Source organism: Triticum aestivum, chromosome 2B (genome assembly GCF_018294505.1).
Source record: "Triticum aestivum cultivar Chinese Spring chromosome 2B, IWGSC CS RefSeq v2.1, whole genome shotgun sequence".
Taxonomy (NCBI): Eukaryota; Viridiplantae; Streptophyta; class Magnoliopsida; order Poales; family Poaceae; genus Triticum; species Triticum aestivum.
Window position 1 is genome coordinate 713,545,768 of NC_057798.1, and position 18,763 is coordinate 713,564,530.

The following is an 18,763-nucleotide window of genomic DNA, read 5'->3' on the forward strand; positions in this document are numbered from 1 at the left end:
AATAACAACATTGATTCTCCGGTTTAGTTGTAACATCATTCAATCCGCTGACTAGATCGTTTCAATAAAACAAATTACATGCGAGGACAAATTGCCCACCAAATACCAATAACAACATTTGATTCTCCAGTTTGTACTAGCATCATTCATTCCGCCGAATAGATGGTTTCAGAAAACGTATTACTACATGCGAGGTAAACTTGCCGGATTAGTTCTGGACTTCTGGCCATGCTGCGCTTTCAGAAAAGTACATTGCGCCTTAGAAATCGCAAGTCTAAAAAGGGTGATTTACGAAAATAATCAAAGAAGTCGTTGTAGTATAGTGGTAAGTATTCCCGCCTGTCACGCGGGTGACCCGGGTTCGATCCCCGGCAACGGCGCTACTTTTTGTAACCCCATTTATTTCTAATAGTGCTCTGCACCTTTTCTGATTTAGATTAGAAGTTACTGTTCTTTGGTAGGGGGTGCAGATATGAACACGAACGGCACTCATTTTTAGATAAAAAATGCACGTACTGTTGTCTGTGGATCATTTCTTCAGACTATAACAGCCGGACGTCCATAACAGCCCACAACTATTCCCTTGTTCCTCTGAATCCAGCTCTCTAGTACTAGCTCAGCATGGAACATTTCTTCAGATTACGCTGCTGAATTTATCTGTCTATGGAACTCAGGCTTAACAAAATGACTGGAATTCATAAGGACTTGCGAATAGGCAAAGGGCATGACACATGTTCCCGCGATACCCTCCAGCACTCTACTAGCTCAAAGCAGAATTAGGAGCTGAATTTATCTGTCTGTTCATCTATGCAACTCTGTCTCGGCTACCACTTATTAATGGCCAACTACAAACTACATGTTCTTGCGATATCCTGAAAGAACATCAAACTCAAGCTCTTTCGTCGAATGTGCTAGATAGATGGAATCAAAACCTGGAGATAGATGGAATTCGAAAACCCTTCTTGTCCGATTGATCGATGGCAATGTCACATTGGATCTCTTGAACGATGTACGTAGGAACAAGTGAATTCTCTATCTTGTGGCTTACCAGCTTGCGGCCGTCGAGGACAGTTGGGGAGTTCCAACAGGTCTGAATCATTATCTTGAAAGAAGGATAGATAAAATTCTTTTTTTCTTTTTGCGGGGAAGGATAGATAAAATTCCAGTGGTCGTTGGGCATGATTTGATATTTTGATTCGTCCATACCTGAGAGCAACTCTAGCAGACCCCGCAAAAGTCGCGATCCCGCAAAATTCCGGCGAGTATATTGGCTCGGCCCAATTTTCTGGCCAAAACAGAGCCCGTATACTCGCCTGGCCCGTAATTTTTTTTATCGCAGCCCGCAAACCGCCGCCCCAACCAGTATATCTACGGGTTCGCAGTGCATATGCGGGTCGAAACCCTGTCCCCACCGCCGCCGCGTCTTGTCGCAATTTCCGACCCCCCTCCTCACATTTCTCGCCGACAGTGAGCCCCTTCCGTCTCCGGCCGCCATGTGGGACCGCATGTGGAGCTTTGGCCGGGGCTTCGGCAGCAGCTTCGGCGGGGGCGGCGACCCCGAGCGCGAGCGGCGTGTCTGCTCGGACGACGCGAGGAAGCGTGGGGTGAGGAAGTGGACGAACAGGGGCTTCGAGCCACCGCCGAGCTTCCTCGTCCGCGAGACAGAGGAATACGACCGTCGGCACGGTTGTGGGCTCGTCCTCCGCCGCGAGATCTTCCCAGGCCGCGAGCTCTTCCTCTTCCAGCGCGGGGCTTCTCCCCGTGAAGAGGGAGTGGTCGGAGGAGCCAGCGGAGATCGAGGTTATCGCCGTCAAGCAGGTACCGGAGGAGACCAAGCGCTGAGGGGTCGTCGAGCCCGAAGATTTCGTGGTCGATTTCAACGCGGTAGCGGCCGCCATTGCCGACCGGAGCTTGCGCGAGGAGGCGGAGCGCCGGCGCCGCAACGACGAGCTCGACGACCTCACCCTCAAGCAGGCAGTCGCGCCCAAGCTTGCCGCAAAGGAGAAGGACGACGAGTGGTGGCGCATCCGCGACGATCAGAGGTCGAAGTTCATCGATCTTGTCAGCTCCGACGAGGACTAAGCTCCTCCACCTCGTCGTCCTCGGCCGCGAGCTCGTCCATTTTGGTATATTGATACGCTCCAATGTATCTATAATTTTTGATTGTTCCATGCTATTATATTACCCGTTTTGGATGTTTATGGGCTTTACTATACACTTCTATATCATTTTTGGGACTAACCTATTAACCTAGAGCCCAGTGCCAGATTCTGTTTTTTCCCTTGTTTTTGAGTTCTACAGAAAAGGAATACCAAACGGAGTCCAATTGACGTGCCAATTTTTGACGATTTTTTGTGGACCAAAAGAAGCCCATGGAATGAAAGAGTTGGGCCAGGAGAGTCCCGGGCTGCCCACGAGGGTGGGCCGCGCGCCCACTCCCCCTGGGCGCCCCCCTGCCTCGTGGGCAGCCCGGAAACCCCCCTGACGTGAGACCTACGCCAAAAATTCCTATAAATACTGAAACCTTCAGAAAGCACAATAGATCGGGAGTTCCGCCGCCGCAAGCCTATGTAGCCACCAAAAACCTCTCGGGAGCGCGTTCTGGCACCCTGCCGGAGGGGGAATCCATCACCGGTGGTCATCTTCATCATCCTGGTGCTCTCCATGATGAGGAGGGAGTAGTTCACCCTCGGGGCTAAGGGTATGTACCAGTAGCTATGTGTTTGATCTCTCTCTCTCTCTCTTTCTCTCTCTCTCTCTCTCTCTCTCTCTCTCTCTCGTGTTCTTGATTTGGCATGATCTTGATGTATCGCGAGCTTGCTATTATAGTTGGATCTTATGATGTTTCTCCCCCTCTACTCTCTTGTAATGGATTGAGTTTTCCCTTTGAAGTTATCTTATCGGATTGAGTCTTTAAGGATTTGAGAACACTTGATGTATGTCTTGGCGTGCTTATCTGTGGTGACAAATGGGATATTCACGTGATCTACTTGATGTATGTTTTGGTGATCAACTTGCGGGTTCACCTTGTGAACTTATGCATAGGGGTTGGCACACGTTTTCGTCTTGACTCTCCGGTAGAAACTTTGGGGCACTCTTTGAAGTACTTTGTGTTGGTTGAATAGATGAATCTGAGATTGTGTGAAGCATATCGTATAATCATGCCCACAGATACTTGGGGTGACATTGGAGTATCTAGGTGACATTAGGGTTTTGGTTGATTTGTGTCTTAAGGTGTTATTCTAGAACAAAGTCTATGATAGATTGAAGGAAAGAATAGCTTCGTGTTATTTTACTACGGACTCTTGAATAGATCGATCAGAAAGGATAACTTTGAGGTGGTTTCGTACCCTATCATAATCTCTTCGTTGTTCTCCGCTATTAGTGACTTTGGAGTGACTCTTTGTTGCATGTTGATGGATAGTTATATGATCCGGTTATGTTATTATTGTTGAGGGAACTTGCACTAGTGAAAGTATGAACCCTAGGCCTTGTTTCCTAGCATTGCAATACTGTTTACGCTCACTTTTATCATTAGTTACCTTGCTGTTTTTATATTTTCAGATAAAAAAACCTATATATACCATCCATATTGCACGTGTATCACCATCTCTTCGCCGAACTAGTGCACCTATACAATTTACCATTGTACTGGGTGTGTTGGGGACACAAGAGACTCTTTGTTATTTGGTTGCAGGGTTGTTTGAGAGAGACCATCTTCATCCTACGCCTCCCACGGATTGATAAACCTTAGGTCATCCACTTGAGGGAAATTTGCTACTGTCCTGCAAACCTTTGCACTTGGAGGCCCAACAATGTCTACAAGAAGAAGGTTGTGTAGTAGACATCAAGCTCTTTTCTGGCGCCGTTGCCGGGGAGGTGAGTGCTTGAAGGTATATCTTTAGATCTTGCAATCGAATCTTTTTGTTTCTTGTTTTATCGCTAGTTTAGTATATATAAAAAACTACAAAAAAATGGAATTAAGTTTGCCTCATACGGTTAATCTTTTTAATATCTTTTGTGAAAATGATGGAAAGGAAAATTGTGCTCAATTGCTAGAAGAAGAATGGATTAAAATGTTTGGTACTAGATCTTTTGTTGGGGAACGTAGCAGAAATTCAAAATTTTCCTACGTGTCACCAAGATCTATCTAAGGAGAAACCAGCAATGAAGGGAAGGAGAGTGCATCTACATACCCTTGTAGATCGCTAAACGGAAGCGTTCAAGAGAACGGGGTTGAAGGAGTCGTACTCGTCGTGATCCAAATCACCGGAGATCCTAGTGCCGAACGGACGTCACCTCCGCGTTCAACACACGTACAGCCCGGTGACGTCTCCCATGCCTTGATCCAACAAGGAGAGAGGGAGAGGTTGAGGAAGACTCCATCCAGCAGCAGCACAACGGCGTGGTGGTGGTGGAGGACGTGGCAATCCTGCAGGGCTTCGCCAAGCATCTGCGGGAGAGGAGGAGGTGTCACGGGAGGGAGGGAGGCGCCAAGGCTTCAGGTACGGCCACCCCTCCCTCCTCTCCCTTTACATAGGGGCAAGGGAGAGGGGGGAGGCGCAGCCTTGCCCCTTCCTCCAAGGAAGGGGTGCGGCCAAGGGGGGGGGGGAGGAGTCCATCCTCCCCAAGGCACCTCGGAGGTGCCTTCCCCCTTGAGGACTCTCCCCTTTTTCTTATATCTTGGCGCATGGGCCTCTTGGGGCTGGTGCCCTTGGACCATATAGGCCAAGGCACACCCCCTACAGCCCATGTGCCCCCCCGGGGCAGGTGGACCCCCGGACCCCTTTCGGCACTCCCGGTACAATACCGATAAAGTGCGAAACTTTTCCGGCGACCAAAATAAGACTTCCCATATATAAATCTTTACCTCCGGACCATTCCGGAACTCCTCGTGACGTCTGTGATCTCATCTGGGACTCCGAACAACATTCAGTAACCACATACAAACTTCCCTTATAACCTTAGCGTCATCGAACCTTAAGTGTGTAGACCCTACGGGTTCGGGAACCATGCAGACATGACCGAGACGTTCTCCGGTCAATAACCAACAGCGGGATCTGGATACCCATGTTGGCTCCCACATGTTCCACGATGATCTCATCGGATGAACCACAATGTCAAGGACTCAATCGATCCCGTATACAATTCCCTTTGTCTAGCGGTATAGTACTTGCCCAAGATTCGATCGTCGGTATCCCGATACCTTGTTCAATCTCGTTACTGGCAAGTCTCTTTACTCGTTCCGTAACACATCATCCTGTGATCAACCCCTTGGTCACATTGTGCACATTATGATGATGTCCTACCGAGTGGGCCCAGAGATACCTCTCCGTCACATGGAGTGACAAATCCCAGTCTCGATTCATGCCAACCCAACAGACACTTTCGGAGATACCTGTAGTGCACCTTTATAGCCACCCAGTTACGTTGTGACGTTTGGTACACCCAAAGCATTCCTACGGTATCCGGGAGTTGCACAATCTCATGGTCTAAGGAAATGATACTTGACATTAGAAAAGCTTTAGCATACGAACTACGATCTTTGTGCTAGGATTAGGATTGGGTCTTGTCCATCACATCATTCTGCTAATGATGTGATCCCGTTATCAACGACATCCAATGTCCATGGTCAGGAAACCGTAACCATCTATTCATCAACGAGCTAGTCAACTAGAGGCTTACTAGGGACATGGTGTTGTCTATGTATCCACACATGTATCTGAGTTTCCTTTCAATACAATTATAGCATGGATAATAAACGATTATCATGAACAAGGAAATATAATAATAATAACTAATTAATTATTGCCTCTAGGGCATATTTCCAACAGTCTCCCACTTGCACTAGAGTCAATAATCTAGTTCACATCGCCATGTGATTAACACTCACAGGTCACATCGTCATGTGACCAAAATCCAAAGAGTTTACTAGTGTCGCTAAACTAGTTCACATCATCATGTGATTAAGTCTCAATGAGTTCTGGGGTTTGATCATGTTTTGCTTGTGAGAGAAGTTTTAGTCAACGGGTCTGCAACATTCAGATCCGTATGTACTTTGCAAATCTCTAGGTCATAATGTAAATGCTGCTTCCACGCTCCACTTGGAGCTATTGCTCCACTATACGTATCCGGTTTGCTACTCAGAGTCATTCGGATAGGTGTTAAAGCTTGCATCGTTGTAACCCTTTACACCGAACTCTTTATCACCTCCATAATCAAGAAACATATCCTTATTCCTCTAAGGATAATTTTGACCGCTATCTGGTGATCCACTCCTTGATCACCTTTGTACCCTCTTGCCAGACATGTGGCAAGGCACACATCAGGTGCGGTACTTAGCATAGCATACTGTAGAGCCTACGTCTAAAGCATAGGGGACGACCTTCGTCCTTTGTCTCTCTTCTGCCGTGGTCGAGCTTTAACTCTTAACTTCATACCTTACAACTCAGGCAAGAACTCCTTCTTTGACTGATCCATCTTGAACACCTTCAAGATCATGTCAAGGTATGTGCTCATTTGAAAATACTATTAAGCATTTTTGATCTATCCTCATAGATCTTGATGCTCAATGTTCAAGTAGCTTAATCCAGGTCTTCCATTGAAAAACACTTTTCAAATAACCCTATATGCTTTCCAAAAATTCTACATCATTTCCGATTAACAATATATACTCATCAGAAATGCTATAGTGCTCCCACTCACTTCTTTGGAAACACAAGTTTCTCACAAACTTTGTATAAACCCAAAATCTTTGATCATCTTATCAAAGTGCATATTCCAACTCCGAGATGCTTACTCCAGTCCTTAGAAGGATCGCTGGAGCTAGCATACCTTTTAGCATCCTTAGGATCGACAAAACCTTTCTGATTGTATCACATACAACCTTTCCTTACGAAAACTGGTAAGGAAACTCGTTTTGACATCCATCCGCTAGATTTCATAAATGCAGCTAATGCTAACATGATTCCGACGGACTTAAGCATCGCTATGGATGAGAAAATCTCATCGTAGTCAACTCCTTGAACTTGTGAAAAACTCTTCGCCACAAGTCGAGCTTCATAGATGGTGACATTACCATCCACGTCCGTCTTCTTCTTAAAGATCCATTTATCTCAATGGCTTGCCGATCATTGGGCAAGTCCACCAAAGTCCATGCTTTGTTCTGATACATGTATCCTATCTCGGATTTCATGGCTTCTAACCATTTGTCGGAATTTGGGCCCACCATCGCTTCTCCATAGCTCGTAGGTTCATTGTTGTCTAGCAACATGACCTTCAAGACAGGATTACCGTACCACTCTGAAGCAGTACGCATCCTTGTCACCTATGAGGTACGGTAGTGACTTGATCCGAAACTTCATGATCACTATCATAAGCTTCCACTTCAATTGGTGTAGGTGCCACAGGAACAACTTCCTGTGCTCCGCTACACACTAGTTGAAGTGACGGTTCAATAACCTCATCAAGTCTCCACCATCCTCCCACTCAACTTTCCGAGACAAGCATTTCCTCGAGAAAGGACCCGATTCAAGAAACAATCCCTATTGCTTTCGGATCTGAATTAGGAGGTATACCCAACTGTTTTGGGTGTCCTATGAAGATGCATTTTATCCGCTTTGGGTTCGAGCTTATCAACTTGAAACTTTTTCACATAAGCGTCGCAGCCCCAAACCTTTACGAAACGAAAGCTTAGGTTTCTCCAAACCATAGTTCAAACGGTGTCGTCTCAACGGAATTACGTGGTGCCCTATTAAAGTGAGTGCGGTTGTCTCTAATGCCTAACCCATGAACGATAGTGGTAATTCGATAAGATACATCATGGTACGCACCATATCCAATAGGGTGCAACTATGATGTTTGGACACACCGTCACACTATGGTGTTCCAGGCGGTATTAATTGTGAAACAATTTCCACAATGTCTTAATTGTGTGCCAAAGCTCGTAACTCAGATATTCATCTCTATGATCATATCATAGACATTTTATCCTCTAGTCACGAAGATCTTAAACTTCACTCTGAAATTACTTGAACCATTCAATAATTCAGACTTGTGTTTCATCAAGTAAATATACTCAACATCTACACAAATCATCTGTGAAGTAAGAACATAACGATATTCACTGCATGCATCAGCACTTATTGAACTGCACACATCAAAATGTGTTACTTCCAACAAGTTGCTATCTTCTTCCATCTTACTGAAAATGAGGCTTTTCAGTCATCTTGCCCATGTGGTATGATTTGCATATCTCAAGTGATTCAAAATCAAGTGAGTCCAAACGGTCCATCTGCATGGAGTTTCTTCATGCGTATACACCAATAGACATGGTTCGCATGTCTCAAACTTTTCAAAAATGAGTGAGTCCAAAGATCCATCAACATGGAGCTTCTTCATGCGTTTTATACCAATATGACTTACATGGCAGTGCCACAAGTAAGTGGTACTATCATTACTATCTTATATCTTTTGGCATGAAAATGTGTATCACTACGATCGAGATTCAATAAACCATTCCTTTAGGTGCAAGACCATTGAAGGTGTTATTCAAATAAATAGAGTAACCATTATTCTCCATAAATGAATAACTGTATTGCGATAGACATAATCCAATCATGTCTATGCTCAACGCAAACACCAAATGACAATTATTCAGGTTTAATACTAATCTTGATGGTAGAGGGAGCGTGCGATGTTTGATCACATCAAACTTGGAAACACTTCCAACACATATCGTCAGCTCACCTTTAGCTAGTCTCCGTTTATTCCGTAGCTCTTTTATTTTGAGTTACTAACACTTAGCAACCGAACCGGTATCTTAATACCCTGGTGCTACTAGGAGTACTAGTAAAGTACACATTAACATAATGTATATCCAATATACTTCTATCGACCTTTCCAGCCTTCTTATCTACCAAGTATCTAGGGTAATTCTGCTCTAGTGACTATTCCCCTTATCACAGAAGCACTTAGTCTCGGGTTTGGGTTCAACCTTGGGTTTCTTCACTGGAGCAGCAGCTGATTTGCCGTTTCATGAAGTATCCCTTCTTGCCCTTTCCCTTCTTGAAACTAGTGGTTTCACCAACCATCAACAATTGATGCTCCTTCTTGATTTCTACTTTTGCGATGTCAAACATTGCAAATACCTCAAGGATCATCATATCTATCCCTGATATGTTATAGTTCATCACGAAGCTCTAGCAGCTTGGTGGTAATGACTTTGGAGAAACATCACTATCTCATCTGGAAGGTCAACTCCCACTCGATTCAAGTGATTGTTGCACTCAGACAATTTGAGCACAAGCTCAACGATTGAGGTTTTCTCCCTTAGTTTGCAGGCTAAGAAAATCGTCGTAGGTCTCATACCTCTTGACGTGGGCACGAGCCTGAAATCCCAATTTCAGCCCTTGAAACATCTCATATGTTCCGCGACATTTCGAAAACGTCTTTGGTGCCTTTACTCTAAACCATTTAACTGAACTATCACGTAGTTATCAAAACATGTATGTTCGATGTTCGCAACATCCACAAACGACGTTTGGGGTTCAGCACACTGAGCGGTGCATTAAGGACATAAGCTTTCTACTGTCCGCATAATCGCTACTGTCAACTTTCAACTATATTTTCTCTAGGAACATATCTAAACAGTGGAACTAAAGCGCGAGCTTACGACATAATTTGCAAAGATCTTTTTGACTATGTTCAGGATAATTAAGTTCATCTTATGTACTCCCACTCAGATAGACATCCCTCTAGTCATCTAAGTGATTACATGATCCGAGTCAACTAGGCCGTGTCCGATCATCACGTGAGACGGACTAGTCATCATCGGTGAACATCTTCATGTTGATCGTATCTACTATACGACTCATGCTCGACCTTTCGGTCTCTGTGTTCCGAGGCCATGTCTGTACATGCTAGGCTCGTCAAGTTAACCCTAAGTGTTTCGCGTGTGTAAATCTGTCTTACACCCGTTGTATGTGAACATAAGAATCCATCACACCCGATCATCACGTGGTGCTTAGAAGCGACGAACTTTAGCAACGGTGCACAGTTAGGGGAGAACACTTCTTGAAATTTTAATGAGGGTTCATCTTATTTACTACCGTCGTTCTAAGCAAATAAGATGCATAAACATGATAAACATCACATGCAATCAAATAGTGACATGATATGGCCAATATCATATTGCTCCTTTTGATCTCCATCTTCGGGGCTCCATGATCATCATCGTCACCGGCATGACACCATGAACTCCATCATCGTGTCTTCATGAAGTTGTCTCGCCAACTATCACTTCTACTACTATGGCTACCGGTCAACAATAAAGTAAAGTAATTACATGGCGTTGTTCAATGACACGCAGGTCATACAATAAATAAAGACAACTCCTATGGCTCCTGCCGGTTGTCATACTCATTGACATGCAAGTCGTGATTCCTATTACAAGAACATGATCAATCTCATACATCACATATCATTCATCACATTCTTCTTGGCCATATCACATCACATAGCATACCCTGCAAAAACAAGTTAGACGTCCTCTAATTGTTGTTTGCATGTTTTACGTGGCTGCTATGGGTTTCTAGCAAGAACGTTTCTTACGTACGCAAAACCACAACGTGATATGCCAATTGCTATTTACCCTTCATAAGGACCCTTTTCATCGAATCTGTTCCGACTAAAGTGGGAGAGACTGGCACCCGCTAGCCACCTTATGCACAAAGTGCATGTCAGTCGGTGGAACCTGTCTCATGTAAGTGTACGTGTAAGGTCGGTCCGGGCCGCTTCATCCCACAATACCGTTGAAACAAGATTGGACTAGTAACAGTAAGCATATTGAACAAAATCAACGCCCACAACTACTTTGTGTTCTACTCGTGCAAAGAATCTACGCAATAGACCTAGCTCATAATGCCACTGTTGGGGAACGTAGCAGAAATTCAAAATTTTCCTACGTGTCACCAAGATCTATCTAAGGAGAAACCAGCAACGAAGGGAAGGAGAGTGCATCTACATACCCTTGTAGATCGCTAAGCGGAAGCGTTCAAGAGAACGGGGTTGAAGGAGTCGTACTCGTCGTGATCCAAATCACCGGAGATCCTAGTGCCGAACGGACGACACCTGTGCGTTCAACACACGTACAGCCCGGTGACGTCTCCCATGCCTTGATCCAGCAAGGAGAGAGGGAGAGGTTGAGGAAGACTCCATCCAGCAGCAACACAACGGCGTGGTGGTGGTGGAGGAGCGTGGCAATCCTGCAGGGCTTCGCCAAGCATCTGCGGGAGAGGAGTAGGTGTCACGGGAGGGAGGGAGGCGCCAGGGCTTCAGGTACGGCCACCCCTCCCTCCTCTCCCTTTATATAGGGGCAAGGGAGAGGGGGGAGGCGCAGCCTTGCCCCTTCCTCCAAGGAAGGGGTGCGGCCAAGGGGGGGGGGGAGGAGTCCATCCTCCCCAAGGCACCTCGGAGGTGGCTTCCCCCTTGAGGACTCTCCCCTTTTTCTTATATCTTGGCGCATGGGCCTCTTGGGGCTGGTGCCCTTGGCCCATATAGGCCAAGGCGCACCCCCTACAGCCCATGTGCCCCCCCGCGGCAGGTGGACCCCCGGACCCCTTTCGGCACTCCCGGTACAATACCGATAAAGTGCGAAACTTTTCCAGCGACCAAAATAAGACTTCCCATATATAAATCTTTACCTCCGGACCATTCCGGAACTCCTCGTGACGTCCGTGATCTCATCCGGGACTCCGAACAACATTCAGTAACCACATACAAACTTCCCTTATAACCTTAGCGTCATCGAACCTTAAGTGTGTAGACCCTACGGGTTCGGGAACCATGCAGACATGACCGAGACGTTCTCCGGTCAATAACCAACAGCGGGATCTGGATACCCATGTTGGCTCCCACATGTTCCATGATGATCTCATCGGATGAACCACGATGTCAAGGACTCAATCGATCCCGTATACAATTCCCTTTGTCTAGCGGTATAGTACTTGCCCGAGATTCGATCGTCGGTATCCCGATACCTTGTTCAATCTCGTTACTGGCAAGTCTCTTTACTCGTTCCGTAACACATCATCCTTTGATCAACCCCTTGGTCACATTGTGCATATTATGATGATGTCCTACCGAGTGGGCCCAGAGATACCTCTCCGTCACACGGAGTGACAAATCCCAGTCTCGATTCGTGCCAACCCAACAGACACTTTCGGAGATACTTGTAGTGCACCTTTATAGCCACCCAGTTACGTTGTGACGTTTGGTACACCCAAAGCATTCCTACGGTATCCGGGAGTTGCACAATCTCATGGTCTAAGGAAATGATACTTGACATTAGAAAAGCTTTAGCATACGAACTACGATCTTTGTGCTAGGCTTAGGATTGGGTCTTGTCCATCACATCATTCTGCTAATGATGTGATCCCGTTATCAATGACATCCAATGTCCATGGTTAGGAAACCATAACCATCTATTGATCAACGAGCTAGTCAACAGAGGCTTACTAGGGACATGGTGTTGTCTATGTATCCACACATGTATCTGAGTTTCCTATCAATACAATTATAGCATGGATAATAAACGATTATCATGAACAAGGAAATATAATAATAATAACCAATTTATTATTGCCTCTAGGGCATATTTCCAACATCTTTGTATGATGAGCATGATTGGAATGTTGTTAGTATGAATTCCTTGAATATCCAAGATGCTAATAATATGCAAAGCCACAAGTTTGGGGAAGCTATGTTTGATGAAGATGATATTTTTTGTCCCCCAAGTTTTGATGAGCAAATTTATTATGAGGAAAGCATGCCTCCTATCTATGATGATTATTGTGATGACACGTATGCTCTAAAGAATAAAGATAACCATGAAACTTGTCATCATGATTTTAATTTTGAATTGGATTATGCTTCACATGATAATTATTTTGTTGAGTTTGCTCCCACTACTATTGATGAGAATAAACTTGCTTATGTGGAGAGTAGTAAATTTTCTATGCAAGTAGATCATGAAAAGAATGCTTTAGGTGCTGGTTATATTGTTGAATTCATTCATGATGCTACTGAAAATTATTATGAGGGAGGAACATATGCTTGTAGGAATTGCAATAATATCAAGTCTCCTCTCTATGTGCTTAAAATCTTGAAGTTATGCTTGTTTTGCCTTCCTATGCTAGTTGATTATTGTTTCCATAAGTTGTTTGCTCACAAAATCATTATGCATAGGAAGTGGGTTAGCCTTAAATGTACTAGTCATATTCTTCATTATGCTCTCTTTATGTTTCAATTCTTATTTTTTATGTGAGCATCATTGAAATCATCATGCCTAGCTAAAAAGGCATTAAAGAAAAACGCTTGTTGGGAGACAACCCAATATTTACCCCTACTGTTTTTGTGTGTTCACATGATTATGCTACTGTAGTAATCATGTTTTATAGCTTTTGTTTCAATAAAGTGCCAAGTAAGACCTTTAGGATAGCTTACGGTGATAGTTGTGTTGATCCTGCTGAAAATCAGAAACTTTTGCACTCAGTAAATTAGTTTTGATAATTCACAGAATCATGCTTTTGATATGATTCTTTTTGCTCTGGATTGGTACATAAATTGCTCAGGTTTTCCTAATTTGGTAGGATGTTTGGAGTTACATAAGTATACGTTTGATACAGATTACTACAGACTGTTCTGTTTGTGACAGATTCTGTTTTCTATGTGTTGTTTGCTTATTTTGATGAATCTATGAGTAGTATCGGAGGGTATGAACCATAGAGAAGTTGGAATACAGTAGATGTTACACCAATATGAATTTATAATGAGTTCATAACAGTACCTAAGTGGTGATTTATTTTCTTATACTAACGGAGCTTACGAGTTTTCTGTTGAGTTTTGTGTTGTGAAGTTTTCAAGTTTTGGGTAAAGATTCGATGGACTATGGAATAAGGAGTGGCAAGAGCCTAAGATTGGGGATGTCAAAGGCACCCCAAGGTAATATTAAAGGACAACCAAGAGCCTAAGCTTGGGTATGCCCCGGATGGCATCCCCTCTTTCGTCTTCGTTCATCGGTAACTTTACTTGGAGCTATATTTTTATTCACCACATGATATGTGTTTTGCTTGGAGCGTCATGTCATTTTATTTTGTTTTGCTTGCTGTTTGAATATAGTACCAAGATCTGAAATTCTTAAATGTTAGAGAGTCTTTACATAGTTGCACAATTATTTGACTACTCATTTATTTTCACTTATATCTTTCGGAGTAGTTTGTCGTTTGCTCTAGTGCTTCACTTATATCTTTTAGAGCAGGGCGGTGGCTTTATTTTGAAGAAATTGTTAATCTCTCATGCTTCACTCATATTATTTTGAGCGTCTTTTAGAACAGCATGGTATTTGCTATGGTTATAAAATTGGTCCCAGAATGATGGCCATCCAAGTTGGGTATAATAAAAACTTCCATAGAAAGTGAACTGGATGCTATGATCAATTTTATGCTTGATAATTGTTTTGAGATATGAGGATGGTGATATTAGAGTCATGCTAGTGGGGTAATTATGAATTTGAGGAATACTTGTGTTGAAGTTTGTGATTCCCGTAGCATGCATGTATGGTGAACCGCTTTGTGATGAAGTTAGAGCATAATTTATTTATTGATTGTCTTCCTTATGAGTGGCGGTCGGGGACGAGCGATGGTCTTTTCCTACCAATCTACCCCCCTAGGAGCATGCGCGTAATACTTTGTTTTCAATGGCTTGTAGATTTTTGCAATACGTATATGAGTTCTTTATGACTAATGTTGAGTCCATGGATTATACGCACTCTCACCCTTCCACCATTGCTAGCCTCTCTTGTGTCGCGCAACTTTCGTCGGTACCATACACCCACCCTATACCTTCCTCAAAAAGGCCACCATACCTACCTATTATGGCATTTCCATAGCCATTCCGAGATATATTGCCATGCAACTTTCCACTGTTCCGTTTATTATGACAGGCATCATCATTGTCATATTGCTCTTTGCATGATCATGTAGTTGACATCGTATTTGTGGAAAAGCCACTTTCATAATTCTTCCATACATGTCACTCTTGATTCATTGCATATCCCGGTACACCGCCGGAGGCATTCATATAGAGTCATATTTTGTTCTTACTATCGAGTTGTAATCTTGAGTTGTAATAAGTAAATAAAAGTGTGATAATCTTCATTATTAGGGCATTGTCCCAAGTGAGGAAAGGATGATGGATACTATGATTCCCCCACAATTCGGGATGAGACCCCGTACTTTATGAAAAAAACAAAAAAAAGAGAAAGGCCATAAAAAAAGAGAAAGGCCCCAAAAAATGAGAGAAAAAAAGAGAAGGGACAATGCTACTATCCTTTTACCACACTTGTGCTTCAAAGTAGCACCATGATCTTCATGATAGAGAGTCTCCTATGTTGTCACTTTTATATACTAGTGGGAATTTTTCATTATAGAACTTGGCTTGTATATTCCAATGATGGGCTTCCTCAAAATGCCCTAGGTCTTCGTGAGCAAGCAAGTTGGATGCACACCCACTTAGTTTCTTTTTGAGCTTTCATACACTTATAGCTCTAGTGCATCCGTTGCATGGCAATCCCTACTCACTCACATCGATATCTATTAATGGGCATGTCCATAGCCCGTTGATACGCCTAGTTGATGTGAAACTATCTTCTCCATTTTTGTCTTCTCCACAACAACCATTCTATTCAACATATAGTGCTATGTCCATGGTTCGCGCTCATGTATTGCGTGAAAATTGAAAAAGTTTGAGAATACTAAAGTATGAAACAATTGCTTGGCTTGTCATCGGGGTTGTGCATGATTAAATACTTTGTGTGATGAAGATAGAGCATAGCCAGACTATATGATTTTGTAGGGATAGTTTTCTTTAGCCATGTTATTTTGGGAAGACATGATTGCTTTGTTAGTATTCTTGAAGTATTATTGTTTTCATGTCAATATGAACTTTCATCTTGAATCATTTTGATCTGAACATTCATGCCACAATAAAGAAAATTACATTGAGAAATATGCTTGGTAGCATTCCACATCAAAAATTTTGTTTTTATCATTTACCTACTCGAGGACGAGCAGAAATTAAGCTTGGGGATGCTTGATACGTCTCCAACATATCTATAATTTTTGATTGTTCCGTGCTATTATATTACCTGTTTTGGATGTTTATGGGCTTTACTATACACATTTATATCATTTTTGGGACTAACCTATTAACCTAGAGCCCAGTGCCAGTTTCTATTTTGTTTCCTTGTTTTTGAGTTTTACAGAAAAGGAATACCAAACGGAGTCCAATTGACGTGCCATTTTTTGACGATTTTTTGGACCAAAAGAAGCCCCTGGAGTGAAAGAGTTGGGCCAGGAGAGTCCCGGGCTCCCACGAGGGTGGGCCGCGCGCCCACTCCCCCTGGGCGTGCCCCCTGCCTCATGGACAGCACGGAAACCCCCCTGACGTGAGACCCATGCCAAAAATTCCTATAAATACTGAAACCTCCAGAAAGCACAATAGATCGGGAGTTCCGCCGCCGCAAGCCTCTGTAGCCACCAAAAACCTCTCGGGAGCCTGTTCCAGCACCCTGCCGGAGGGGGAATCCATCACCGGTGGCCATCTTCATCATCCCGGCGCTCTCCATGATGAGGAGGGAGGAGTTCACCCTCGGGGCTGAGGGTATGTACAAGTAGCTATGTGTTTGATCTCTCTCTCTCTCTCTCTCTCTCGTGTTCTTAATTTGGCACGATCTTGATATATCGCGAGCTTTGCTATTATAGTTGGATCTTATGATGTTTCTCCCCCTCTACTCTCTTGTAATGGATTGAGTTTTCCCTTTGAAGTTATCTTATCGGATTGAGTCTTTAAGGATTTGAGAACACTTGATGTATGTCTTGCCATGCTTATCTGTGGTGACAATGGGATATTCACGTGATCTACTTGATGTATGCTTTGGTGATCAACTTGCGGGGGCACCTTGTGAACTTATGCATAGGGGTTGGCACACGTTTTCGTCTTGACTCTCTGGTAGAAACTTTGGGGCACTCTTTGAAGTATTTTGTGTTGGTTGAATAGATGAATCTGAGATTGTGTGATGCATATCGTATAATCATGCCCACGGATACTTGAGGTGATATTGGAGTATCTAGGTGACATTAGGGTTTTGGTTGATTTGTGTCTTAACACTACTAGGGAAAAGCCTATACACAAAATCTTACCAGCAGCGCTCTTCAAAATACCACGCTACTGCTACTTAGCAGCAACGCGTGTGACCGAAACGCGCTGCTGACTTGGAAATAGCAGTAGCGCGTGCACCGCATACAGCGCTACTGCTATAGTTGCCATGACCTCGCCCCCCGCTAGCTATAGCAGTAGCACACTTTACTATAGAGCGCTACTGCTATTCAGGTTAGCTGTAGCGCGTTTCGGGAAACGCGCTACAAGTATCCCTACCTTATCCGCACGCGCACGACCGGCCCTCTCACTCACACTCTCACTCTCGCCCGCGTAAACCGTCATCGTGCGTCGCCGCCGCCGCCTTCGTCCGTCCGCCGCCGAGGTACTCCCCTCCTTCCGTCCCTCCTCCATCCTCCTCGCACATCCTCCCTCCTCCTGCGGCCGCCCCTTCCTCCTCCTCCGCCGCCCTCCTCCCTCCGCCTGCGGCCGCCCCTCCTCCCTCCTCCGTCGGCAGCCCTCCTCCCACCGCCCTCGACCTCGCTGCCCGTAACTACCTCTCCGTCGCCCCCCACCGCCTGCCACTAGTTAGTACTAGATTTAGTAGTAGATGTTAATTTAGGGTTAGCTAGTACTAGATGTTGCTTAGTTAGTACTAGATTTTTAGTAGTAGTAGTGGTAGTTGAACTACTTTAGTTGTAGTTGAACTAGTTTAGTAAGTAAATTAATAAACTAGCTGAACTAGTTGAATTAACAGAAATAATCTATTTTTAGTAAGATAATTAATATAACTAGTTGAACTACTTTATTTTTAGAAAGAACTAGTTTTTTCTATTTATAGTAAGTTTATATTTAGTAAGAACTAGTTGAATTAATAAAACTATTTGAACATGTCATGTTTGTTGTTAGTGATAACTTATATGGTTTCAGGTGACCTCCGTCGTCCCCGTCACCGACCCCCTCCGACATCCCCGCCGTCGTCCCAGTCACCGACCCCCTCTGACATCGAGGTGAGACCAGCCAAATATCCTTGTATATCTTGTGTTGTTGCTCAAATAGGATATGTGGTTGCCCAAGTGGCCGTTCATGTTCAGTTTACATCTCCGAGTGGCCTATGTTTTGCGGGAGTGTTGATTAATTTCCGTTCCAGCAAATTTTAGGCGCTCGATATGTCCTTTTTTAGCAAAGGTCATGCCGGATTTTGTCGTGAATTCTAGCATGACTTGTGCTAGAATATGTACAAGTTTAATCTTTGAATTATGATTGTAGGAAATGTCGTACTCGGACGACGACGGTCTCCCGGGGGAGTGTAGCTGGTGCCACGACGATCGAGGTATGTGCGACAGGTTCGTTCGGCTGGACGAAGATCGGCGCTTCAGCATTAAGCTCGAGGAGACCTTCGATTGTGAAACGGTACGCAACAACGACAAGTGTTTTTTTCTCCATTAAGCATGACTTCAACTATTTCAACGTCTAATTTTCATATTTTACAATTCGAATAGCTTATCCCATGCCATGCAAGACGCTATGTCTTGGAGAGGATGGGTTT

At 44.0% G+C, this 18,763-nt stretch overlaps 1 non-coding gene across 1 annotated transcript; it reads left to right on the forward strand.

Moving 5' to 3' along the window:
• Nucleotides 1–308: 308 nt before the first annotated feature.
• On the forward strand, nucleotides 309–380 carry TRNAD-GUC (transfer RNA aspartic acid (anticodon GUC)). Its single transcript has one exon. It is a non-coding gene; the product is annotated as a tRNA-Asp (tRNA).
• The last annotated feature ends 18,383 nt before the right edge of the window (nucleotides 381–18,763 follow it).